General features: G+C 37.7%; 1 pseudogene; it reads left to right on the forward strand.

The window, feature by feature from the left end:
* Window positions 1-13,540: 13,540 nt before the first annotated feature.
* On the forward strand, window positions 13,541-15,729 carry LOC130874122 (S-formylglutathione hydrolase-like; annotated as a pseudogene).
* Window positions 15,730-27,395: the final 11,666 nt, after the last annotated feature.

Here is a 27,395-nt window from a genome sequence, read left to right on the forward strand (position 1 = left end):
GTTCCTGATTATAGAGTATCAGTTTTGTATCACACCACTTAATTTTTAATTTATTTATTGTAATGAACTCATAAGTAAAATTGTCACACAGCTAGATTAAATTAGACACCAAAACACTTGCTTGGTTCCAAATTCTAGACATCTCAGTGAACACAATTCCAGTAACTCTAGAAGCAAAGAACCTCATTTGAAGCTTCTCATATTCCTAATAAATGCATTGTTATGGACTTTCTACCTACAAAACACATCAATAGAAGAGTTAAAGCTAAAACATCATTAGTTTTTTATGGAAGCTGATGCAGTAATCCACAGCCAATCACTGGGCTAAGCTCCTGAAATTTAGCTGAAGAGAGGGAGAAGGGATCATATGAGCAAAGGGGTTCAATATCATGATTAGGAAACCCACAGACATAGCTTTCATGAGCTAGTGGGAGCTCATGGACTATGGACAGATATCTGGGGAACCTGCATGGAACCAAAATAAGCCCTCTAAATGTGGATGACCGTTATGTGGCTTGATATGTTGTTAGAGGACCCTCACAGTGGAGCCAGGGCTTATCCTGGGTGCATGAACTGGCATTTTGGAGCCCATTCCCTATGGTGGGATACCTTGTTCAGCCTTGATACAGCAAAAAACTGTTTCATTTTCTTAGAGACATATACTGGAGCATTGTCTACCTTTATTTGTACAGGTATACCCACAAAAGCCATAACTTCTTGCAAATGTGTGATTACTGAATCCACCTTTTCTGAACTCAAAGGAGTTACCCATTGAAAACCTGAATAGGTATCAATGGCATGATGTACCACAAAGACAGCTGTCCCAAACTTGTGGAGGGAGCTCACTGACTCTAGATCAACAACTGAGGAGCCTGCATGGGGCCAAACTAGGCCTTCTGCATATAGTCAACCCTTGTATAGCTTGGACTGTTGGTAGGATCACTGGTAGTGGGACCAGGATCTATCCCTGGTGCATGAGCTGATGTTTTGGAACTCATTTCATACGGTTGGATGCCTTGCTCAGACTTAATGCAGGGGGAAGCGTCTTGGTCCTCCCTCAACTTAATATGCCAGGCATTGTTGACTCCCCATGGGGGCCTAACCCTTTCTGAGATGTAGTTGGGAAGTGGGCTGGCAGGGGGGTAAGGGGGAAGAGGAACTGTGGTTGGTATGTAAAATGAATAAAAAATGTTTTAAAAATAAAAAATAGTATTACTTCAAACTAAAATAACTATCACAGCAAGGTAAACACAGAATATAGAGACAAGATAAAAACATATTTAACATTCTCAAACCAGACATGTGACAATGAGTTAAAAACTAGAATGTACAAAGACATTAACTAAATAGCATAGCAAAAAAATTAATTTAAGGTAAGCAAATGTCATAAGTAGCTATTTTTCAAAAGAACATATACAAATGACCAAAAGATGAAAGAAAATATTGCAAATTATTAGCAATAAATAAAGTGCAAGTCAAAACCACAATTATCTATCTCTACAATTGTGGGAGCCCATAGAAGTGGCTCTGTTCCTTCTTGACTTAGGGTTAGAGAGTTTGTTTTGTTTCTTCAAGGTCAAACAAGAGGCCAAAGGTGAAGTAGCTGCCCATCTTACCTAGATAACAGAATGTTTGACCTAAGATGTAGCTACTGGATGGTTTGCTCCTCAATGTTTTGAACCTGCTTTGCCCTCCCCCTTGCATTGGGGTATAAAAAAGGCTATGAAAAATAAGACTTGAGGCTGCAGCATTCACTGACAGTCCTCCCAAATCTATCCTACATCTATTTCTTCTGAGTCTCTGTTATTTCTGCCTGAATTATCTCAATCCATATGCTTTCTTCCAAGCAAGAATAAACAAGCTGGGTGGGACCGGCAGCCAATGTTATTGCTTGGACACAGGCTATGACAAACAATAATGGCCACAATTATCAGAGCAGAAATTAACAAATGCTGAGTGAAGATGTTGAGAAATAAGACCTCTGAACATACCTGGTGAGAATGCAAGTTAGTGCAGCCATTACAGAAAACAGTATGGGAGTTGCAGAAAAGAAACATAAGTTGAAATACCAGATAATATGATACTCTGTATGTATATTCAGAGAAATTAGATCAAGATATCAATGACATGGTTGTTCTACTCTGATAACTGCAATGTTTAACTGGCAAGGTAATAGAATAAAGTTAGTGGTCACATCAGGTGGATGAATTACAGAATATGTGGAATCCATTCCCTGCATCATGAAATGCTATTTGTCCTTCAAAAAGGAATGCCAGCATGGATGGGGGAGGTGCTCCTAAGGCCCTACCCCTAGCTGAGGAACTGGAAACCTACCAGAAACCACATCCCCAAAGAAAAGTGACTCTCCCTCACTCCACAGCCATCAACTGTCAATAGCTCCTCAGCTAGGGGTAGGGCCTTAGGAGCACCTCCCCCATCCATGCTGGCATTCCTCTAGGACGATTTTGTGCAGGTGGCCACAGCTGCTGTGACTTGACATCTGCCACATGTTCAGAAGACAGCATTTCAAGGCTCCCCTCTTCAATTTATGGGTGTTGCATTCTTTCTATCCACTCTTTCATGATGTTCCTGAGCCTTGGGAGAGGGGAGGTTGATGTAGATGACCTGTATACCTGAGCACTCACAGTCTCTTATTTTCAGCACTTTGACCAGTTCTCAGTCAGTTGCCATGGAAATAGTCTCTGTAAGAAGAAACAGGTGGCTCCTACTTAATCTTTACTTTATACTATAAATGGACTGTAGGCCATCATAGATAGATAGATAGATAGATAGATAGATAGATAGATAGATAGATAGATAGATAGATAGATAGATAAGAGGAGGAAGAGGAGGAGAAAAAGGAGGAGAAGAAGAAGAAGAAGAAGAAGAAGAAGAAGAAGAAGAAGAAGAAGAAGAAGAAGAAGAAGAAGAAGAAGTCAAATGTAATCAGATAGAAAATGGCTTCTATTCTACTTGATTGTTAAAAATCACATAAGAAGATCCTTTATGGACCTCCATGGAATAACAAAGAAGCAAAGGGGGTTGACTCTCTCTCTCTCTCTCTCTCTCTCTCTCTCTCTCTCTCTCTCTCTGTGTGTGTGTGTGTGTGTGTGTGTGTGTGTTGGGTTGGATTTTGTCAAAAAATGCTTTAAAAAGATTGAGCGAGAAAAATCCATAGTGTTCAACATGATGAGAATTAGCTAATGATGACTTTATGACTACTGGCCTAATAATATCAGGTTGAAGAAAGAAAAAATGTAATTAGTAAGGGCCAAGGAGCCTTGTTTATAACTGAATTATGCATTTCTTTTAAAAAACTAATCAATATTATAAAGCTGATTTTCAACATATTCATTATATTAGCTATGCTCTAATGAGTATACTTGAAATATTTCAAAATAAATTAAGAAGTTATTTTATTAAATTATTCCAAGTTTATAAGGCATATAAATTTAGTTTAATTGTTGATATTGATAAAATACAAAATTGTACAGTTAGATTCTCAGTCTTGAATAATAACCAAAATAAATCTGCATAAATGTACAATGACCCTTCATGAAGTAACATCATAGAGTATGTGCTTTATATATGTACCAGATTAAATTGTCACAATGGATATATGAATAGCATCTTGCTGTGAACTTTTGGTACCTAATCTCTTTGACATTTGTTAGTTTAAATTACTATATAAGATCATGACTTTGTTTTAGGGCAATAGAGGTAATAGTTAAAACTTATAATGTAACTAGCAATCAATGTCTACAAAGCAGAAGCTAACACACAATTAGTTTATGTTTAGTTCATGGAAAAATAACTCTATTGCTATGAGACTCATTTCTCTGCCTACTGCAGTCGTATCAAATGCAACTTCGTATGTTTTGAATTTGCTGCTAACGGGTCAATATTGTTCTAAGACAATTCACTGTAGTTCCTTTGGTATATTAAGTATCCAATTAACCACAAGTCATACGGGAACAAAATAAAGTTTTAACTCTTGATAATTGGGAAGCTATTTGGCAAGACTTCCTGGGAATTCAGTGTTATCAAACTCATTAAAAGTTTTCTGCCACAATCCCCAAAGCATGACTTAATGGGTCTCTAAAAAACTACTTTCTTGTTAAGAACTTTCTGTTCCACAATTGACACAGGGACATTTATTTTCCTTTGATTGGTACCTTACTGCTTTTGTTAGTGAACATCCCTAGCCCCATGTGTGTAAAACTTAAGAATTAATTTAAATTTCTGGTTATTGAAGAAATTGTTTTAGGTGTTAGATACTCTTGGTATTTTGGTTGAATATAAATTAACTTGCTATGAAGGTTATAAAACTTGTTTTAATATCCTTTGTTCTTGAATACATCTTTTATGTAAATGTATATTTTAATTACTAAAGTAATTAGTAATCACTTTAATTATTGTAATAATTGCATCTTTAAATACAGTCGGATACAGGTAAATTGCTGATTCAATACTTACTGCTCTAGATTTTTTTGAACTATTTTTGTGGATGATACAAATTTTACAACTATTTTTGTCATTCTGTTTATAAATTTGCATTAGATTTCTTTATATTTAATATATTTTAATATTATGTCTTATATAATTTTACATACAAATATATAACATTGAAATCAACTGATGAACACAATTTCATAAAGAAATAAAGCAAATATATAAAAGAGAAAAATTAAATGGAGTAAGTACAAAACATACATAATAAATTATAAACATTTCATTTTATAAAATTTAATGAAAGGTATGTTTTTGAACACAAGCATGTATATACATGGTAGGCAATCTGAAGAAAATTTTTAAAAACAAAGAGGAAGAAAGTAAGTCTTAAAATTCATTTCTCTTATGAGTAGAAGTTAGCATTTACATTCATATAGTATACAATAAAAGCAATACCATCATGATTTACTATTTGCTGTATAATCTATAATAGATATCAAAGAGTACCCACTCCATTTACTTATTAAAAATAGGACTTCAAATTTTCTTTATTCTAATTTAAAATTACTTTTTCTTGACATTATATAGTGTGTGTCATAAACTATGTGTAAAGAAATTCAGTGAGAAATGATGAGGGTTTTTATTGATTTGCTTTTTGAGACTGTGTAGACCTGGCTTTCCTGAAATTTGTTTTGTAGACCAGACTGGCCTCGAACTCACTGAGATTGGCCTATCTCTGCCTTCCGAGTACTGGGACTAAAGGTGTGCATCACCACCGCCTGGCTGAAATGATGAACTTTTCAAACTATAGAAACCCAGTATCTCATTTGACTGAAAAACCTTTTCTGAATACCTCTCTATATTATGGTGTTGTATTCATAAGTTGTCATTAATGTCTTCTATATCATTGTCTACTGCTCATAACCCACTTTTCCTTCAGAGTTTGACATTTTTCTACTCAGAGCTTATCTTTGTTTTTTTTTTTTTCTAAATTAAAATATGATTGTACCATTTCTCTTTTCCCTTTCCTCCCTTCGTTCCCATTCATTTATACCCTGGGCCACTCTGCAAAATCATAGCTTCTTTCTCTGTAGTTATTGGAACATAAGCATGCATATGTTCATGTAAATGTGTATATATCTGCAACAATGACTTGCGTGTGACTAAATATCTGAACAAAATTTGCTCAGTCTGTTTCATGTTACTTGTATGTATATAGTTTCAAGACTGACCACCTGACATTTGATAACCAATCAGAGGCCTCATCCTATTCTCCGCGTTCCTTAGTTGCCATGGTTTTTTGTCTAAAGGGTGGAGCCCCATGAGACTCTCCCCCCCCCCCCCCCCCCGTTCCATGTTAGCATGCCTATTGTTCTTCTCCAGGTCTTTCTTAGGCAGCCACATTGGTTGCTGAGGAATTAGGAGGAAGGCTTCCTTCTCATTTTTTTAATTGATTTTTATTAAGCTCTACATTTTTCTCTGCTCCTCTCCCTGACTCTCCCCTCGCCCTTCAACCCTCTCCCAAGGTCCCCATGTTCCAAATTTACTCAGGAGATCTTGTCTTTTTCTACTACCCATGTAGATTAGATCTATGTAAATCTTAGTGTCCTCATTGTTGTCTAGGTTCTCTGGGATTGTGATTTGTGGGCTGGTTTTCTTTGCTTTATGTTTAAAAACCACTTATGTGCGAGTACATGTGATAATTGTCTTTCTGGGTCTGGGTTACATCACTCAAAATGACGTTTTCTAGCTCCATCCATTTTCCTGCAAAATTCAAGGTGTCGTTATTTTTTCTGCTGTGTAGTAATCCATTGTGTAAATGTACCACATTTTTCCTCATCCATTCTTTGGTTGAGAGACATTTAGGGTGTTTCCAGGTTCTGGCTATGACAAACAAAGCTGTTATGAACATAGTTGAGCACATGTCCTTGTGGAATGGTTGAACATCCTTTGGATATATGCCCAAAAGTGGTATTACTGGGTCTTGAGGAAGGTTGTTTTCTAATTTTCTGAGAAATCGCCACACTGACATCCAAAGGGATTGAACCAACTTGCATTCCCACCAGCAATGCAGAAATGTTCCCATTTCCCCACAACCTCTACAGCATAAGTTGTCATCAGTGTTTTTGATCTTGTCCATTCTGACAGGTATAAGATGGAATCTCAGAGCTGTTTTGATTTGCATTTCTCTGATGACTAAGGATGTTGAACATTTTCTTAAGTGTCATTCAGCCATTTTAGATTCTTCTGTTAAGAGTTCTCTGTTTAGGTCTGTATTCCAATTTTTATTGGATTATTTGTTCTTTTGATGACCAATTTCTTGAGTTCTTTATATATTTTAGAGATCAGACCTCTGTCTTATGTAGGGTTGATGAAGATCTTTTCCCATTCTTTAGGCTGTCAATTTGTCTTATTGAATGTGTTCTTTTCTTTACATTAGCTTTTCAGTTTCAGAAGGTCCAATTTACTAATTGTTTCTCTCAGTATCTGTGCTACTGGGGTTATATTTAGGAAGTGAACTCCTATGCCAATGCGTTCAAGTGTACTTCCCACTTTCTATTCTATAAGGTTCAGTGTGGCTGGCTTTATGTTGAAGTCTTTAATCCATTTGGACTTGAGTTTTGTGCGTGGTGATAGATATGGGTCTATTTGCATTCTTCTACATGTTGATATCCAGTTATGGCAGCACTATTTGTTAAATGTGCTTTCTTTTTTTCCATTTGATATTTTTTGCTTCTTTGTCAAAAATCAGGTGTTCAAAAAGTGTGTGGATTTATATCTGGGTCTTTGATTCAGTTCCATTGGTCTTCCTATCTGTTTTATGCCAATACCAGGCTATTTTCAGTACCGTAGCTCTGTAGTAGAGTTTGAAGTCAGGGATTATGATGCCTCCAAAAGTTATTTTATTGTACAGGATTGTTTTGACCATCCTGGGTTCGTTGCTTTTCCAAATGAAGTTGAGTACTGTACTTTTGAAATCTGTGAAGAATTTTGCTGGGATTTTGATGGGCATTGAATCTGTAGATTGCTTTTGGTAAGTTTGCCATTTTTACTATGTTAATTATACTTACCCAAAAGCATGGAAGATCTTTCTACTTTCTGGTGTCTTCTTCAATTTCTTTCTTTAAAGATTTAAAGGTCTTGTCATACAAGTCTTCAACTTGTTTGGTTAGAGCTACTCTGAGATATTTTATGCTATTTGTAGCTATTGTGAAGGGTGATGTTTCTCTGATTTCTTTCTCAGCCCATTTATCATCTGTGTACAGGAGGGCTACTGTTTTTTTTTTGTTGTTGTTGTTGTTGTTGTTAATCTTGTATCCTGCTACATTACTGAAAGTTTTTATGAGTTGTAGAAGTTCCTTGGTAGAATTTTGGGGATCACTTCTGTAAACTATCATATCATTAGCAAACAGTCAGAGTTTGACTTTTTCTTTTCCGATTTGTATCCCCTTGATCTCCTTTTGCTGTCTTATTGTTCTAGCTAGAACCTCAAGAACTATATTGAATAGATATGAAGAGAATAGACAACCTTGTCTTGTTCCTGATTTCAGTGAGATAGCTGGCAGTTTCTGTCCATTTAGTTTAATGTTGGCTGTTTGCTTGCTGTATATTACCTTTATTATGTTTAGGTGTGTTCCTTGTATCCCTGCTCTCTCCAAGACCTTTATCATGAAGGGATGTTGTATTTTGTCAAAAGCTTTTCCAGTATCTAATGAGATCATCATGTGGTTTTTATTTTTCAGTTTGTTTACATGGTGGATTACGTTGACAGATTTTCATATCTTGACCCATCCCTGCTTCTCAGGGATAGAGCCAACTTGATCATGGTGGATGATGGTTCTGATGTATTCTTGGATTCAATTTGCCAGTATTTTATTTAGTATTTTTGGATCATTGTTTACGAGTTAGATTGGTATGTAATTCTCTTTCATAATAATGTTTTATGTGGTTTGGGTATCAGGATAATTGTAGCCTCATAAAAAGAGTTTGACAGCCGGGCGGTGGTGGCGCACGCCTTTAATCCCAGCACTCGGGAGGCAGAGGCAGGTGGATCTCTGTGAGTTCGAGGCCAGCCTGGTCTACAAAGGGAGTTCCAGGACAGGCTCTAAAGCTACAGAGAAACCCTGTCTCAAAAAAAACCAAAAAAAAAAAAAAAAAGAGTTTGACAATGTTCCTTCTGTTTCTATTGTGTGGAATAATTTGAAGAGTATTGGTATTAGTTCTTCTTTGAAAATCTTGTAGAATTCTGAGCCAAAACCATCTGGTCCTGGGCTTTTTTTTGGTTGGGAGACTTTTGATGACTGTTTCTATTTCTTCAGCAGTTATAGGTCTGTTTAATTTGCTTATCTGATCTTAATTTAATTTTGGTAAGTGATATTTATCCAGAAAGTTGTCCATTTCCTTTAAGTTTTCCAATTTTGTGGAGTACAGGTTTTCGAAATATGACCTGATGATTCTCTGGATTCCTCCGTGTCTGTTGTTATGTCCCCCTTTTCATTTCTGATTTTGTAAATTTAGATATCCTTTCTCTGCCTTTTGGTTAGTTTGGATAAAGGTTTGTCTATTTTGCTGATTTTCTTGAAGAACCAACTCTATGTCTCATTGATTCTTTGTATTGTTTTCTTTGTTTCTGTTTTGTTGATTTCAGCTCTCAATTTGATTATTTCCTGCCATCTAGTTCTCTTTGGTGAGTTTGCTTTTTTTTTGTTCTAAAGTTTTCAAATGTTCTGTAATTCACTAATGTGGGATTTTCCAGCTTCTTTATGTAGGCATTTAGTGCTATGAACTTTCCTCTTAACACTGCTTTCATTGTGTCCCATAAATTTGGGTATGTTTTGTAGTCATTTTCTTGGAATTTTAAGAAGTCTTTATTTTCTACCTTTATTTCTTCCTTGACCCATTGATGATTCCGGTGAGCATTGTTTAATTTCCATGTGTTTGTGGGCTTTCTGGAATTAGTATTGCTGTTGACTTCTAGTTTTAAACCATAGTAATCTGATAAGATACATGGGGTTATTACAATATTTTTGTATTTGTTGAGGTTTGTTTTGTTATTGAGTATGTGGTCAGTTTTGAGACGGTTCCATGAGGTGCTGAGAAAAAGGTACATTCTTTTATGTTTGAATGGAAAATTCTACAGATGTCTGTTAAGTCCAGTTGAGTCATAACATGTTAGTTCTCTTATTTCTCTGTTCATTTTTTTTTTGTCTGACTGACCTGTCCAGCAGTGAGAGTGGACTGTTAGAGTCTCCCACTATTAGTGTGTGGGGTTTAATGTATGATTTAAGCTTTAAGTTTCTTTTACATATGCCATTGTATTTGGGGCATAGATATTCATTATTGAGATTTCCTCTTGATGGATTTTTCCTGTAATTAATATGAAATGTCCTTCTTTGTCTCTTTTTATTAGTTTGAAGTCTATTTGTTAGATATTAGGATAGCTATACCAGCTTGTTTCTTTGGTCCATTTGACTGGAATATTTTTTCCCAAACCTTTACTCTGAGACGATGTCTGTCTTTGAGGTTAGGTGTGCTTCTTGTATGCAGAAGATGGATGGATTCTGTTTTTGTATCCAATCTGTTAGCCTGTGCCTTTTTATAAGTGAGTTGAGTTTATTTATATTAAGGGATATTAATGACCAGTGATAGCTATCTCCTGTTAATTTAGTTTTCATTGTTCTTGATGTTAATTGGTGTGTTTTTCCCTGCTTTGGGATTTGCTGCTTATGAGACCATCAATTGTCTGTGTTTTTGTTGATGTAGTCAACTTCCTTGGGTTGGAGTTTTCTTTCTAATATTTTGTGTAGGGCTGGAATATTGGGTCTTTGTATACTTCTATTGGGTTATCTCTGGTTGCAGCTCTTTTTTTATTTATTAATTGATTAATTAATTTAATTATTAAAGATTTCTGCCTCTTCCCCGCCACCACCTCCCATTCCCCCCCCCCCAATCAAGTCTTCCTCCCTCCTCAGCCCAAAGAGCAATCAGGTTTCCCTGCCCTGTGGGAGGTCCAAGGACCATCCACCTCCATCCAGGTCTATTAAGGTGAGCATCCAAACTACCTAGGCTCCCACAAAGCCATTACGTGCAATAGGATCAAAAACCCATTGCCATTGTTCTTCAGTTCTCAGTAGTCCTCATTGTCCACTATGTTCAGTGAGTCTGGTTTTGTCCCATGCTTTTTCAGACCCAGGCCAGCTGGCCTTGGTGAGTTCCCGATAGAACATATCACATAAATGGGCTCAAGGACAAAAATCACCTGATCTTCTTTTTTTAAAAAAAGATTTATTTATTTATTTATTTATTTATTTATTTTGTATACAGTGTTCCATCTGTCTCCTTGCTACTCATATGAGGGCATCAGTCTCACTACAGATGGTTGTGAGCCACCATATGGTCTCTGGGAATTGAACTCAGGACCTCTGGAAGAGCAGTCAGTGTTCTTAACCTCTGAGCCATCTCTCCAGCTCCCCTCACCTGATCTTCTTAAGAAATAAAGGAAATTCTTGTGACAAAATCTAATACCTACTCCCAATAAAAGCCCCAAAGAAAATAGAAGAAAATGAATATAACGTAACAAAAGCTCTATATGACAAACCTGTTGTGGTGGTTTAAAAAAGAATAGTCCCCACAAGTCATTGTACACTTGGTCATCAGGGTGTAGCATTATTCAAAAGGATCAGGGGGTGTGTTCCTGTATATTGGGGGGGCACCGTATATTGGAAATATATTTGGTTATGCGGGGATTTCAGTTAAGAGATTGCAGTAAATCTCTTAAGAAACTTTGCAGGAAAATAGCATAACAAGAAGACAGCCAATAGATTGCTTCAATATAAGCTTTATATGACAATGAGGACTTCAGAAGTTAAAATTCAAAGGTTTGGTGGATTCTTTGTATTTTTTCAGGGTGGCCATGCAGAAGTTAGAGCAGAGGAAAGTGGGAATGATGCAATGGCCATAAACTGGGGGAGTGGGGTGAATTGAATAAGAATGGGTCACCTTGGCTCATAGATTTGAATGCTTGGTCACGTGGAAGTGGCACTATATGAATGGATTAGGAGGTGTGGTGGTGTGGGAGGTCTTTCTGTCTATGTGTTGCTTTTATTGGTAAATTAATAAAGAACTGCTTTGAGCCCATGGCAGGGAAGAACAGAACTATACATGAAAGTTAGGAGGCGCCATGGAACCACTGCCAGAGTCAGACATGCTGAAACTTTGGCCCATAAGGTACAGCCATGTGGTGATATACAGATTAATAGAAATGGGTTAAATTAATATAAGGGTTAGCTAATAAGAAGCTAGAGCTAATGGGCCAAGCAGTGATTTAATTAATACAGTTTCTGTGTGATTGTGTCTGGTCTAAGCTGGCCAGGTGGCTGGGAACCAACAAGCTCCCTTTTCCAACAGTGTGGCCTTGTTGGAGAAGGTGTGTCACTCGGGGGGGCCTTGGGATTTCAAACAGCCCATTCCAAGTCCAGAGTCTCTGTCTTTCTGGTGCCTGTGGGTCCAGATGTACAGTTCTCAGCTACTCCTCCGGTACTGTGTCTGCCTGCTGTCACCATGCTCCCCAGGGTGATAACAATGAACTAAACCCCTGAAACTGTAAGCCAGTTCCAGTTTTTCTTAGGAGTTGCTGTGGTTATGGTGTCTCTTCACAGGAATAGTAACCTTAACTAAGAGACGTATAATAACCATTGTACAAAATGAGGGGAATCTATTTCCACAAAATGATTTCTTTATTTTTTCCATACATTTTAAGTAGAGTGCTGAAAGTCTTACCTAGCACAAGACAAGAAAAACAAATAAAAAGAACAAAATAGCAAAGGAAGACATCAAAGCACTTATTTGCAATGCTCACAGAAAATTCTCACAATTGAAAAAATACTTTCAGCAAAGTGTCAGGATACCAAGGTGTTATACAATAATCAGTATCCTTTATACCAACACCAATTGCATTCACAATAACCTTCCAAAACATAAAATATTTTGGAACAAATGCAACAACAGCCATGAAAAATTGTGGTACATTTACACAATGGAGTACTGCACAGCAGAAAAAAAATAATGACATCTTGAAATTTGCAGGCAAATGGATGGATCTAGAAAACATCATATTGAGTGAGGTAACCCAGACCCACAAAAACAAATGTCATATCTACTCACTCATAAGTGGCTTTTAGACATAACAAAGAAAAAACAGCCTACAATTCACAATCCCAGAGAATCTAGACAACAATGAGGACCCTAAGAGAGACATATATGGATCAAATCTACATGGGAAGTAGAAAAAGACAAGATCTCCTGAGTAAATTGGGAGCATGGGGACCGTGGGAGAGGATTGAAGGGGAGGGGAAAGGCAAGGAAAGGAGCAGAGAAAAATGTATAGTGCAATAAAAAAGAAACAAAACATTATAATTAAGATGATTTCAAAAGCCTTATAGGAAAATTTACAAGTGTTGCCCACAATGTTTTCAATAAATTTTCAATGTTACTGTTCAATAAGTAAATAAATAAAAACAGCATGAAATAACTCCACCGTGAAATTGTAAGACAACAAAAGAAGGAAATTGAAGGTGATGCTAGAGAATGAAAAGACCTCCCATGATTATGGAGCATCGGAGTCAATATCATGAGAATGACTACGTTATCAAATGCATTGTTTCTGATTCATAACCCATCAAGATGCCAATGAAATTCTTTATGGAAATGACTAAAACAACTGGACAGATAATTCCAGAACAAAATGAATAAAACTGGAGGTATCAGCTAACCTGATTTCAAGTTATATTCTAGACCAAGAATGACAAAAATCACATGATTCTGACAGCAAAATAGACATGTAGATCAATGAAATATAATATAGACTCTAAACTAAAATACTTGGGTTCACATGATTTTTGATACAGATGACTTAACCATTAATTTTGAAAAATGGCATTCTCTTCATCCAAAATGCTAGAAAAACTGAATATCCACATGAAACTAGGTCCATATCTCTCACCCTGTACCAAAAAACATGTCACCTCAAAATGTGTTCACATTCATTTAAACCTAAAAGTCTGAAATTTTTGGAGAAAAATATATGGAAATACTTTAAAGCATACTCATGGGAAAGAACTTTATAAAATAGACTCCAATTGCTCAGGAAATTATGTTCATAATTGACCAATAAGATTGCATAAAATTAGAAAATTATATATGCCAAGAATGTAGAAGAAAACTTTTGATAACAATACTTTCAACAGAGGGTTATTATCCAAATTAAAATAAATACCAAGAAATCTAGCAACTCGGTCAATAATGGGTATTTTAAATGAGCAAAGATGTCTCAAAAGTTGAAATAGAAATGGTGACTCTCCCCCAGATCCACTGCCCTTTGGTGCAGACAGAAAGAACAAGCAGCAACTTAACAGGAGGAGAATGGCACTGAGGCAGATTTCCAGCAACAGATGCTTCGCAGGGCTCCAGAAGATCTTTGAACATGACAGTGTTGAGCTGAAATGTAAAATGAGACTTGCTGTCTACCTGCCTCCATGGGCAGAGAGTGCAAATGTCCTGCACTTTACTGGCTGTCTGGTTTAACTTGCACAGAACAAAATTTCATAACAAAATCTGGCTTTCAGCAAGCTGCCTCAGAACAAGGCCTTGCCGTCATTGCTCCAGATACCAGTCCCCGTGGCTGCAACATTAAAGGAGAAGATGACAGCTGGGACTTCGGCACTGGTGAGGGTTTCTACGTGAATGCCACTGAAGACCCCTGGAAAACAAATTACAGAATGTACTCTTACGGGTAACTGAGGAGCTTCCACAACTCATAAATGCCATTTTCCCAGTGGACCCACAGAGGATGTCTATTTTTGGTCACTCCATGGGAGGCCACGGAGCTCTGATTTGTGCTTTGAAAAATCCTGGAAAATACAAATCTGTGTCAGCATTTGCTCTGATTTGCAACCCAGTGTTCTGTCCTTGGGGCAAAAAAGTTTTTAATGGATATTTGGGACCAGATGAAAGTAAATGGAAGGCGTATGAAGCGACCTGTCTCGTGAGGTCCTCTTCAAGGTTCCCAGATTGACATATTAATTGATCAAGGAAAAGATGATGAGTCTCTCACAAATGGGCAGTTACTCCCTGATAACTTCATAGCTGCCTGCACAGAAAAGAAAATCCCTGTTGTTTATAGGCTACCGGAGGGTTATGATCATAGCTACTACTTCATTGCAACCTTCATCACCGACTGATGTGGGAGTGACTTTTTTTTATCTATCTGTTGCTTTCATTGGTTAATTAATAAAGAAAACTGCTTGGCCTGATAGGGCAAAAATTAGGTAGGTGATGGATGCCCCAACAATTCAAAAGAACTTTGGGTGATTGTCAGGGCAGCGAGTTGTCTCTGTCATTTCTAGAGGTTTGGATTTCTTGTTTGCTTAGGTAATATTATATCCTTCTGGAGTCTTTGATGGAGTTAAAAAATAAATAGATAGTTGTAGTTTTCCTTAATTATAATAAAAGATAAAATAGATATAAATATTGTAATTGTAATTCTTGTTTAATAACTGTTTTGCTATATGTAATTTTACTATGTTAAAATAAAAGCCTTGGCCGGGCGGTGGTGGCGCACGCCTTTAATCCCAGCACTCGGGAGGCAGAGGCAGGCGGATCTCTGTGAGTTCGAGACCAGCCTGGTCTACAGAGCTAGTTCCAGGAGAGGCTCCAAAACCACAGAGAAACCCTGTCTCGAAAAACCAAAAAAAAATAAAATAAAATAAAAAAAATAAAAGCCTTCTTTTTTGTTTAAACAGAAAAAGGGAAAATGATGTGGGAGTGACTTCTTTATCTATCTGTTGCTTTCATTGGTTAATTAATAAAGAAAACTGCTTGGCCTGATAGGGCAAACATTAGGTAGGCGGAGTAGACAAAACAAAATGCTGGGAGAAAGAAAGCCGAGTCAGACAGTCGCCATGATTCTCCCACCAGACACAGACACAGGTTAAGATCTTTCCTGGTAAGCCACACCTCGTGGGGCTACACAGATATTAAAAATGGGTTAGAACAATATGTAAGAGCTAGCCAATAAGAGGTTATAACTAATGGGCCAGACAATGTTTAAAAAAATACAGTTTCCGTGTAATTATTTTGGGTAAAGCTAACAATGCGGGTGGCCGGGCACTGGGAATGCAGCCCATCGCTGCTCCACCAACAACCGACCACATCAGGCATCATGCAAAATACATGAATGCAGGAAAAGCTTCAGGTGGAAGAATCTCATCAGGATTATAAACCTTGGACTACACGGAATTGCTCAGTAAAAGATTTAGGGTTTCCTCTCAAAAGATCATCCTCCTGCAGTTGAGTCACTTTTCTGAATAAAGATATCAAACTTTCTGATAAAAAAAGAAATAGAAAGGGCTAGTAAGGATGTGAAAATATGCTATATCACTAGCCATCGAAGTGATGTAGATGGCACTCACTCACCTTGAGATTCCATCAGACCCCAGTTAAAATGGTAACCATCGTGAACATAAGTAGCAGTGAGTCCTGGAGAGAATGCAGGGTAGAAGAAACTTTTGGATGCTGATGGAAGAAATGTAAATTAGTCTGCACCGAGACAGTGTATAATCCATATCTCAAATGTAAAAATAAAGGTCTTTGAAGAACCAAAGAATACGTACAAAACATGAAAACCAAAATAATGAACACATGAAGTATCCACAACTTCTCTAGCAGAGAAGAACCTTTATAAGTCAGAAGAGGGAGCATGGTGTTTTCACAATACTGAAAGAACATAAAAATCAAATCTTGCCAACAGAGAATACACTTTGAAATTTCCTCTTTAGAGATAAAGCTTGGATAAAGGTCTTATTGAAACAAACCTGAAAAAAGGTAGCTCCATCAGATCTGTTCTATAAAAATGTTTGTATTCAACAGACTTAAATAAAAACACATCAAATAAGGAGAAAGCACAGAAATGCACAAAATTCACCAGTAAGAGAACAGTCAGAATCAGAGTATTGTAACACTTCAAACATTAGTCATTCACTACTCATATCTTTGCTATAAAGAAAACCATCCCCAAATAATAGTTACTTTAATATGTTAAGAGATAAGCCATGTAAGATTTAAAGACACCAAAAATTCAAAATCTCAGGAAGAAAGTAGTGCAATTGTAAAGCTTGTTTAGTGTATTATTTTTAAATTATTAATTCTTCAAAAAGTGAGTACAATGTTTCTTAATGATATTCACCCCCAATTCCTCCCAGATCTGCCTCCTCCTCTCTACACCTCTCTTTGTGTCTTTTTAAAATATAAACTATTTTGCAGCAGATGCTCTAATCCTTTGGCTCTGACAATCCACTCCCTCCCAACCCCATCCCCTGCACCACACCACGTAAACACACATACCTTCGGCAATGTTCCCTGAGTCTTAGGTTCTTGTCACTGTGTTAGTTAGGAGCAGACACTCCCATGATCAGCTGATTTCTCTATCTGAACATTTGTGGCTTTCTGTAGTGATCTCATTCTGCTGCCAGAAGAAGCTATTTAGATGAGGGTGAGGATCTACACTTACCTGTGGGTATTAGGATAATTGTTTATAATGTACTTAGAAATGGTACTAGTTTAGGAAAGTGGCTCTTTAGTTCTATCTATTTACCTTCAAATTTTATTTTTTTTACTTTTCTTGGCAGTTGAAAAGCATCCATGGGATAGATGCACCACCTTCTGTTATCTGTTCACCAGTTCGCTTTTGTATGCTTCTTATCCCTCTGCTCCTGCTTAGCGTCAGCTATTTTTGAAATAGCTTCTTTACATTCAAATATTCTCTTATTCTCCAGTAACAATGGACAGAAAATCTACAATAGAAAATGTAAAATAATAAGCAGCACATTTTTAAAGCAAGTAAGTGACTTAACAACAAAGTAAGACTTCAGAGAATAACAAAAAGCAAACTTCAATAAAACTAGTGACAAGATACCAAATAGCTCTGGTAAAACCTAACCTGTATATAATTACTTTTAGTAAAAATAAATTAAATTTGTAAATTAAAAGTAATAGAACCATCAAAGGTATACATTAAAATACTTCACTGCATTTTGATTAAAAGAAACATGCTTGATAAGAGTATGTGGGGGGATTTCACAACTTCCAGCAGTCAGAGCAGAAGTTGAGGACCCAAGGTGGAGGACCAGGTCTGACACATTGTAAGGTCTATAAGTCTACAGAAACCCCACAACTCACAGATTCATGAAGAAAACCCCCAAACAGTAAATGAAAAGAAATAATAAAAATAGGAAATAAAATAACAAAATAGAAACAAAAATGCAAAGCATTAATGAGGATATATTTGTTTGAAGAAATAAAATTAACAAATCCTTACCCAAGTTAACCAAAAGAAGGAGAAAAAGACCACAAATTTATAAGTTAGAGATAGAAAGGGAAACACCACAGCAGGAAACAATGAAATTTAGAAAGTAATAAGGGCATACCTTAAAAACCTCTCCTACACTAAGTAGGAAAGCTTAAAGGAAATGGAGAAATTTTTAGATGCATGTAATATACTAACAGAACTTACAGAATGAATCTCTAAATATATGTGTAGAAAGGGCATTTATTAGAATGACTTAGAGGATGTGGTTCAGCTAATCCAACAATGGCTGGGTATGAGTGGAAACTCCAAGAATCCAGTAGTTTTTCATGAGGCTGGGTGTCTCAGCTGCTCTTCACTATAGGCTGAATCACGGAAGTATACTCTATTGCCTGTGTAGTAATGGACTTGCTAGCAACGTGAGAAAAGCAAAATTTCCTTCTTCCATGTGCTTATATAGGCTTCCAAGAGAAGGTGTGGCCCAGATTAGATCTGCATTAAAGATCTGGACTTTAGGTGTGTCTTCCTACTTCGAAGGACTAGAAGTAGATCTTCCCAGTTCAAATTAAGTAGAAGTCCCTCGCAGGCGGGCCCTCTACTTTGAGGTTTTAGTTTGCAGATATAGTCAATTTGACAACTAAGAATAGCCATCAAATGCTCACCTTAATAGACCTGGATGGAGGTGGGTGGTCCTTGGACCTCCCACAGGGCAGAGAAACCTGCTTGCTCTTTGGGCTGAGGAGGAAGGAAGACTTGATTGGGGAAGGGGGAGGGAATGGGAGGTGGTGGCGGGGAAGAGGCAGAAATCTTTAATAATTAAATAAATTAATTAAAAAAAAAAGAATAGCCATCAAACCTAACAAAAACTAAAAAAACAAGGACCAGGCAGATTGACTGTAGAGTTATACAAGAACATCAAAGGATAACTAATAAAAATATACTCAATTAATCAATAAAAAAATTTTCCAAACACTTTTTATGAAGTCAGTATTACCATGCTACTAAAACAGATAAAGATACCACAAAAGAGAGAAAATTATAGACCAAACTCCTGATGAGCATATACGCAAAATTATCCAATCTCAACATGACATCAACAATTTCATTCTTGATGACTAAGTGGATTTTATTCCAGTAAGTGAGGAATAGGTCAACATACATAAATCATTAAAGGTAATTCATCACAAGAGTAGACTCAAAGATAGAAAACAAATGGTTTTTGTTTTTGACAAAATCTAGAATCCTTTCATGATAAACATCATGGAAAAGGTAGGGATGGAGGCAATGTATACAAAGGCTATGTACAACAAACCTATTGGCAACATCCTACTAAATGTATACAAAGGCTATGTACAATAAACCTATTGATAAAGTCATACATATTCAAAATATTTCCACTTTGATCAGGAACACGAGTGTCCACTTTCTCCATTTCAATTCAATATAGTCCTTAAAGTCTTGTCTAGAGCAATCCCACAAGAGAAGCAAATAAAAGGAATATAAGTGGAAAAGAAGAAAAGAGAGTTACCACCAAAAGTCTCTTAGAGCTAAAACATCTTAAGAAAAGACACAGGGTACAAAATTATCATGCATATCAATGACTTTCATGAAAACCCTACAGAAAAAGGAGACAATCCTATACACAGCACCACACACACACACACACACAGAGAGAGAGAGAGAGAGAGAGAGAGAGAGAGAGAGAGAGAGAGAGATTACCTGAGAATAAATCTTACCAACGAAACAAAAGACCTCTACCATGAAAATGTTAAGACTCTCAAGAAAGAAGACACCAGTAGATGGAAGAGTACCTCATGCTCATAGATTGAAAGAGTTAATCTGTAAAACTAAGTTTATAAAAAAATTTACAGATTCAATGTAGCCTCATTCAAAGCACTAGAACCTTTTTCACAGACAAAAATCAACCCAAAGATGTTTGTGGAGGCCCAGAAAATCAAGACAAGGTTATCCTGGACAAACAGAATATTGCAGGATGTATCACTGCTCTTGATTTTGAGTCATGCTAAGGTGAGTCATGGTGATAAAACAAAGTGGAACTAGTACAAACACAGACACACAGCATAAATCCATGGACTAGGCAGGTGCAAATGACTCTCATACATATTCTTCTCAGCCTGCTAGCCTGGATGATTTTCTACTTCTCAGCCTGCTAGCGTGGATGATTTTCTACTTCTCAGCCTGCTAGCCTGGATGATTTTCTACTTCTCAGCCTGCTAGCCTGGATGATTTTCTACTTCTCAGCCTGCTAGCATGGATGATTTTCTTCAACACTTTCTTATTCAACAAGTTCAGACACCACTTTTAGCAAATACAGCTTGAGAATTTTTGCTCAATCAATCTTTTATATCTCATTTATCCATAGTTACGTGCATGCTCAGCTGAAGTTGTCATTAAACAAATAACCACATCTTAGTTCTGACATGTGTGTGTGAATGCACATGCACACGTGTGCATATATACATGTACTTAGATATTATACATAATTGTAGCTAAACATCAAATAATGGTTCCCGATTTCTTTTTCAAATACCCTTAGTGTTCTTTATCACTCTCCCCTCTTTTTTTATTGCCCTCCATCCCCCAGTCCCAGTCAAATCTCCCTTGTTCTTTTTGTTTCATTCTTTTTTTATTTTACAATGGTTTGAACAACATTTAATAGAACTCTCAAATCTCTGTCCCTATCTCCAGAGGCATCAGGACAGGGTGACCTGGTACAGTGTAGACATATCACGCCTCTCCAGCAAGCAGGGTCAGTAGAGAACCAGGCTGTGGCACAGATGTCTTTCTTGTCCCTCTGGGAGGATTTCTGAGTCACAGTCTCAAGAGAGACAGCTGTTGGCTCTGGTGATACAAACCTGGAAGGGAGGGCTTCAATGGTCCTGGGTCCAGGGGTAGAGGTGGGAGTAGGTATGCCCAGATCTTGGTGGCACTGAAACCTGAAACGGAATCCTAGGGGGTAGATCTTCCAGAGGTATTCTGGGCACAGTTCTGGTTCTACAGTCTCATTCTTTATAGTGCCTGTATCCTGCTCCTACCCTCTCTAAGGCTCCTCCCTGTCCCCACCCCATGGTGCTTCTTACATTTTTGGCCTCTACACTTACTCCAGTTTATATCCACACATGTGAAATTCTCAATAAATCATATTGCAACAAAACAAAAACATCCACTTAAAACATCTACATCTTGGAACCAGAACAATTATCAGTAATCAATCAGTTTCAAGATTCAGTTTCCTGATCCATGACCTCTAGTTCAATAAAATGTAAACTTTCTTATATTCTGAATTAAACATTTTATTAAATGCATAATGTTTTATGGTTTCCAAATGAACCTCTTTTATTCTTTTTAGTTTGCTTCATTGCCTTGATTCTATTATAATTTGCATTCTATTACTCATTGCCTGAAGTTTTCTTTTCAGTATTAGATTATAGGAAGTTATTATACTATTAGCACTAATACTATTAGTGTTAATTAATAATATTAGTAATACTATTAGTTAATTAATACTATTAGTAATAATATTAGTGTTTCGGCATCAGGTTATAGGAGGGAATATAGCTTAGCTGATGTGTGCTTGCTTAATATGCCTAAAGTCCTGGATTCTGGTCCCAGAATTGCATAAAGTTGCGCATGGTGGCACATGTCTGTGATACAGTACTTGTCAAATAGATGCAGGAGGATAAGAAGTTCATGCACTTTCGCTGCCCTGCTGGTTATCTTTCTTATAGCTGAGATTTCTCCACCTACTTAGTGTTGGATAATGTATTTGAAAAGTGTCCCTTGATCTATGATATTGCTGTTTTCTTATTATAAAAGCTGTCAAACTGCTACTATGTGGGAACATCTTTCCCAGTCATTGTCACTTATATTTAGCTTTAGAATAAATTGTCTTACCCCTTTTAGGTGAGAGCTGTTTTTGTGTAGATGCTGTGTACCCTCTGTGCTTATCTTTAGTTCTTTAATTCAAACACAGACTCTCTGGATTTCTTCTTTATGTCCAGCTAGAAAGAAAAGTTCTGTCATATGAAGATCCTCCTGACACATTTCTTTCTTTCTTTTTTTTTTTTTTCGAGACAGGGTTTCTCTGTGGCTTTGGAGCCTGTCCCAGAACTAGCTCTGTAGACCAGGCTGGTCTCAAACTCACAGAGATCCGCCTGCCTCTGCCTCACGAGTGCTGGGATTAAAGGCGTGCGCCACCATCGCCTGGCAGACACATTTCTTAAACAAATTTACTTCTGCAAAGGTTTCTATTTATTCAGTCGGACCCATAGAAGGTGGAGATTATCTGGGTACAAGGCCTTCATTTTGAGCAGATAAGTGGCTCAGTTCCGTTCTTGTTTCTTGCATAGCCCCCATCTGAAGGCTCACAGCCAGGCTGTTGGACCATCTCCTGGGCATCTTCTCCGGTTCTGTGGAAAATGCTACAAGACAAAGCAAACATCCACCATTTCTTCTTTTTGACCCAAATGTCTGAATTTAAAGATCATCAAATGGCAAATACAAAAAAAAGAAAGTTACTTGTAAAACTCCTTTATGACTTAATATGAGATCTATTTTATAAAAATGAAATAAAATTTCACTGCACTCAATCCTGATCAGGACTCATCTCTGCCTGGGATGAAGACAGCAGAGTCTGCTCCAGGCCGCACTCCACCATCTTATCACCACACAGCTGGGATTCCCCCTTAGTCTCAGCTGTACAGGACCTATAAGGTTATTTACCTGTGAGTTTCAGGACCCTTCTTCAGGCCTCAGGAGGGCGTGTCTCAATTCTAAAGAAATTGTTGCCTAGCGCCCTCCCCCTCCCCCAGCCTCCTTCCCATCTCTGCCTCCCTGTTCCTACTAAACCCTTTACATTCTAGTAACTGCCCTCTCGGTTTTCACGTTACCTATTGCTCTGCTATCCCTCTCTATATTGCGTTAGGTTTCTGCTGCTGTGATAAACACCAGACCAAAAGCAACTTGTGGAGGAAAGGGATTTATTACAGCTTAGAGTTTATATCCCACTCTATGACTGAAGGAAGTCAGGGCAGGAATTTGAGGCAGGAACTGAAGCAGAAGCCATAGAGGAATCCTGCTTATTGGACTTTTCCTCGCGGTTTGCTCGGCCTGGTTTCTTATACAGCCCAGGATTAGCTTCTCTTGCTTGTGTCAAGTTGATAAAACACTAGCCATCACACCCTTCTCTAAGGCATTCTCTACACCACAGGCCCCTTGCTAGTTTCCTGGCTTCTTCAGATGCTCCAAGTCAAACATGCGAATCTGAAGAGTCAGTCCCCAGCACCATATAAGAGAGGGAATGGCAGTATTTGGTTTTCTGAGCCTGGCTTATTTCACTCAGTACAATTTTTTTAGTACCGTCATTTACTCCCAAATTTCATAATTTCGCTTTCTTTATAGCTAGATGAAAGTCCCCTGTGTATATGCACCATTTTATTATCCATTTATCTGTTGATGGACAATGGGAAAAGCTCCTTCAAATCCATAGGTTATTAAACAAAAACACTAGTCCCAGATGGAGCGTGTCTCCTTATAGTTCTTCCTTAAGAATGTCAAGAATGCCCCCAAATCGTCCTAAAATAATGCAAGATCTTTTCATTTCTCTTGGTTGACCACAAGAACTAGAACCCTATTGCTGAAGAGATGACACACCTTGATTGCAAAAAAAATAGGTAAAGCATAAATGGTCTTACACAACTGTGAACACTGTGGGTGCCAATGCCAACTCCCAACCCAAGATGTGCCCCTGGGTGCAGGAGACATAACTTTGTTGAGGTGACCATTAGCTCTCTGACTGTATTTAGGTCCCTTGCCTGTTACTGTAAACCCAATAAAAAGCATTCCTGGGGAAGTTATAGGCCCGAGGGGGAAACTAAGTACTGTTGGCTACTTAAACTAACTTGGTACCAAACTGCTTTCTAAATAGCTATGCTTATTCCTGTAGACAAATGTTCCTCTCCACCTTGATCACAGAAGTCTCTCTCACCAGTACAGCGTTCACAGCTGCTCAAGCTGCTGAGGACGAGAAAGGGCTAAGTGCTCAGACATCAACAAGGCCAGCCCTTCCAGGGCTCAGAGAACATTGCAGAAACTGGGTGGGGTAGATATAGTTAATAGCTGGAAGACAGGAAGGAAGGCTGAAAAAGCCATCTTCTGGGCACGAAATAGCCATTGAACCCATAAACTCACGGCAGATAGGATTTTCTTCACAGACCTACACAAGACTGGCCCTGTCAACTATCAGTAATGAATAGGGGACAAAGTCTGGGGCTATACCCTCCCCTGCTGACTAGGGGTACATTCTGGGAAACAGGGAGTCATTGCTTTCAGTTGCATACCCATGGGCAGTCCCACTAGGTTCCAAAGAAGAACTCCAACCCTATCATGACCTAGTTGAACCTGGTTAAACTCGGTGGGTCACAAAACATACAAGTATGCTTGAATGTGAGGCAAAGGAGTTCTCAAAGGAAAAGGGATTGCCATGAGTGGCAGGAAGATAGGAGATGGCAGGGACGAGAGAATTGGAAAGCCTTATGGACTTGTATGCAACGTCAAAGAACAAACTTAACAAAAGTTGTAAAAAGAGTTGAGATTGTAGTGACAAAAGTGATAACAAATTGAAGCTATTGATACAGCTATTTTCATAGTTTTATACATAAATAAATAATACATATATATTGTATACATATCCACATACCAGAAAAGTAGACCCTAACTAGAGTAGACATATGGAAAGTATCCTGTACACTGTTATTGAGGAAGCTGTAAATGCATCTTGAAGTTCAGTTGGTCCGGTTGAGTTCTCTTTTGACCACCTCTTTTTTTTTTTGTTTGTTTTTTTTTTTTGTTTTTCGAGACAGGGTTTCTCTGTGGCTTTGGAGCCTGTCCTGGAACTAGCTCTGTAGACCAGGCTGGTCTCGAACTCACAGAGATCCGCCTGCCTCTGCCTCCCGAGTGCTGAGATTAAAGGCGTGCGCCACCATCGCCTGGCCTTTTGACCACCTCTTGGGACTCTTTCTGAAGATGAAAAGTTGTTTGTAGATGTTTCTGCAGTTATCCACTACACTGCTGCTCATAGAGGAACCAATGGAAAACTGGTTTTAAAAACTGCATTTTGTATCATTTACTGCAAGACTGTTAAATAAAATTATAAAAGTGTGAGACTATTTATAATGCATTATGAAATTAACACATTAAACATATTTAATAATGTGGATTAGAGATGATGTAGCATCCTTTTAAAAGCATATATCCCAAAATATCACTGGGCTTATGGTTGGTGGAAAGGCATAGAATTAATTATGATCACTTTTATCACAGACCTGTAAATCTTCCATCTCTAGAGAGAAAATAAGCAAGCAAGGAAAAGTCTTCCAGGAACTCATTTCTATTATAGTAACATGAAAAGGATTTTCCTTGGTTTTCAATTACTCTAATATGACTTACTACCTTAAAAAATAAAAAATGACTTTGTAAGTCTGAAGAGATGGCTCGGGCATTAAGAATACAGGCTGCTCTTCCAGAAGTCCTGGATTCAATTCCAAGCACCACATAGCTGCTCACAACTGTCTATAACTGTAGTCTCATGAAATCTGATGCTCTCTTCTGGTACATAAACATACATACAAGATAAGACACCTATATGCATAAAATACATAAGCAAAAATATTTTTAAAATTACTTTGTAAAACTATATACTCTATATAAAATGAGAACTCTCAATATAGGCTAAAGTAGGGTTTTTTGCTTTGTTTTTCACAATTTGACTTCCAACTCTGTACTTAAAAGGGTTCAATAGCAATACTTTGCATGAATTGAATTGTTGCTTTAGTTCAACTATTAAGCAAAATCTTGCCTGAGCTGTTTTCTTAGCAGATTTATCTTTGTCTCTGATGAATTGATGAAAAATTGGCTAAAACATGGGCAGACCATTCTCAAAGGATGAAACACAAATATCCAATAAACACAAGAAAACAATGTTCAACCTCAATGGCCATCAGAGAAATGCGTACTGAAGCTGCACTGAGATTCCATCTCACCCCAATCAGAAAGGCTCTCATGAAGAGAACCAAAGAAAGGGCGGGAGTGATGGCTCAGTCCTGAGTTTCATTCCCAGCAACCACATGGTGGCTCACAACCACCTATAATTTCACACAGGCATATATGCAAATAGAGCACTCACATACATCAATAAATCAAAAAGAGAAAGAGAAATACCAGAAAATGACAAGAGCTAGTTAGTGCTGTGGGAGCACATTCTACCCCTTCAGCCAATAGCCTTTAAGATACCAGCCCACTTGGGTGTGATCTCTGATACTGTAAAAAACAGCTGTAAAACCTGTGCTCTTTCTCTCTCTGGCTTCCGGCTCCCACTTCCGGCTGCTAGACTCTGTTCCTGATCGTGCAGAGGACTGTTATCTAGGACAGTAATCTGTTAAGTTTTTTCCTTAAATAAATAACCCTTTTATTGCTCATAATTCTAAACTGGTGTGGGGTTATTTTGTGACTTCCACCTTCAAGTTAGGATATGGATACAGGAACTTTATACTCTACTAGTATTGAAGTTCCTCAAAATCTTAAAAATTGTCCTACTGTGTGACCTAGCTCTTCCTCTCTGGGGAAATTAAGCCTGAAGGATCTAAGCTGTCACAGAGACACCTGCACATCAGTGTTTACCATAGCACTATGTATAAGTTATAGAGCCAACCTTGGTGTCCAGTAGCAGAGCCATGGGTCATGAAAATGTGGTATGCACATAAGAGACATTGTTTTTACTTATAAAGAATGAAATTGTAGCATTTAAAGAAAATGGACACCAATAACTATAGTAAATGAATTCAGTCAGTTTCAAAAAGACAAATAATCATGTTTTATCTCAACTGTGGGTCCTAGGATTTACACACACAAAATCTTGCATGCATAGATGACATGAAATCGGTAGGACACTGTCTAGGGAGCAATGGAGGCTTCATGTGAATGGGAGCAGGAGCAGGGAGGCTAGTGTGGTCTGAGGGGTGGGCATGAGAGGTGGGCATGAAGTGCATCATACACTTGCTCGAAAATAGCCCGATGTTACCCATCTAAAATTTGTAAAAAAAAAAAAAAAAAAACTTTACTTATTTGTGTTTTTAATGAATGATATTAATTGGGAAACTACTTCATAGAAGAGAAAATTGGGAGCATTAAAATTGAGTCTAAAGTGTCCGAGTGTGTCCATGAACTGCTTCCCTTCCTTTGGCAACATTCCAAATATTACTCAGTTAAACTCTGGAGAAATGAGGGGCATAGGGTTCTGGTGATGAAACATCTAGCCAATTGCTATCCTCAAGCTGCTAATTAAAAGTAAAGCAGCTGACGGGAAGATGGGGAAGATGGCCTGTTCTCTGCTTGCTCTCTGGTATTGTGAGTGAAGGGTCTGCTTTCAGGCTGGGCCCATCTAATTGATGCCCTCTGGACGCTTCAGCATTTTTCCTGGGAGAAATCTCAGACTTGTTATGATATCATTTTCTAAGTTATTTAAACTTGCCTTTCCTTGGTTGCCCAGCGCTGTGTGCTCCAACTT

The sequence above is a fragment of the Chionomys nivalis genome, chromosome 5, assembly GCF_950005125.1.
Source record: "Chionomys nivalis chromosome 5, mChiNiv1.1, whole genome shotgun sequence".
Classification (NCBI taxonomy): domain Eukaryota; kingdom Metazoa; phylum Chordata; class Mammalia; order Rodentia; family Cricetidae; genus Chionomys; species Chionomys nivalis.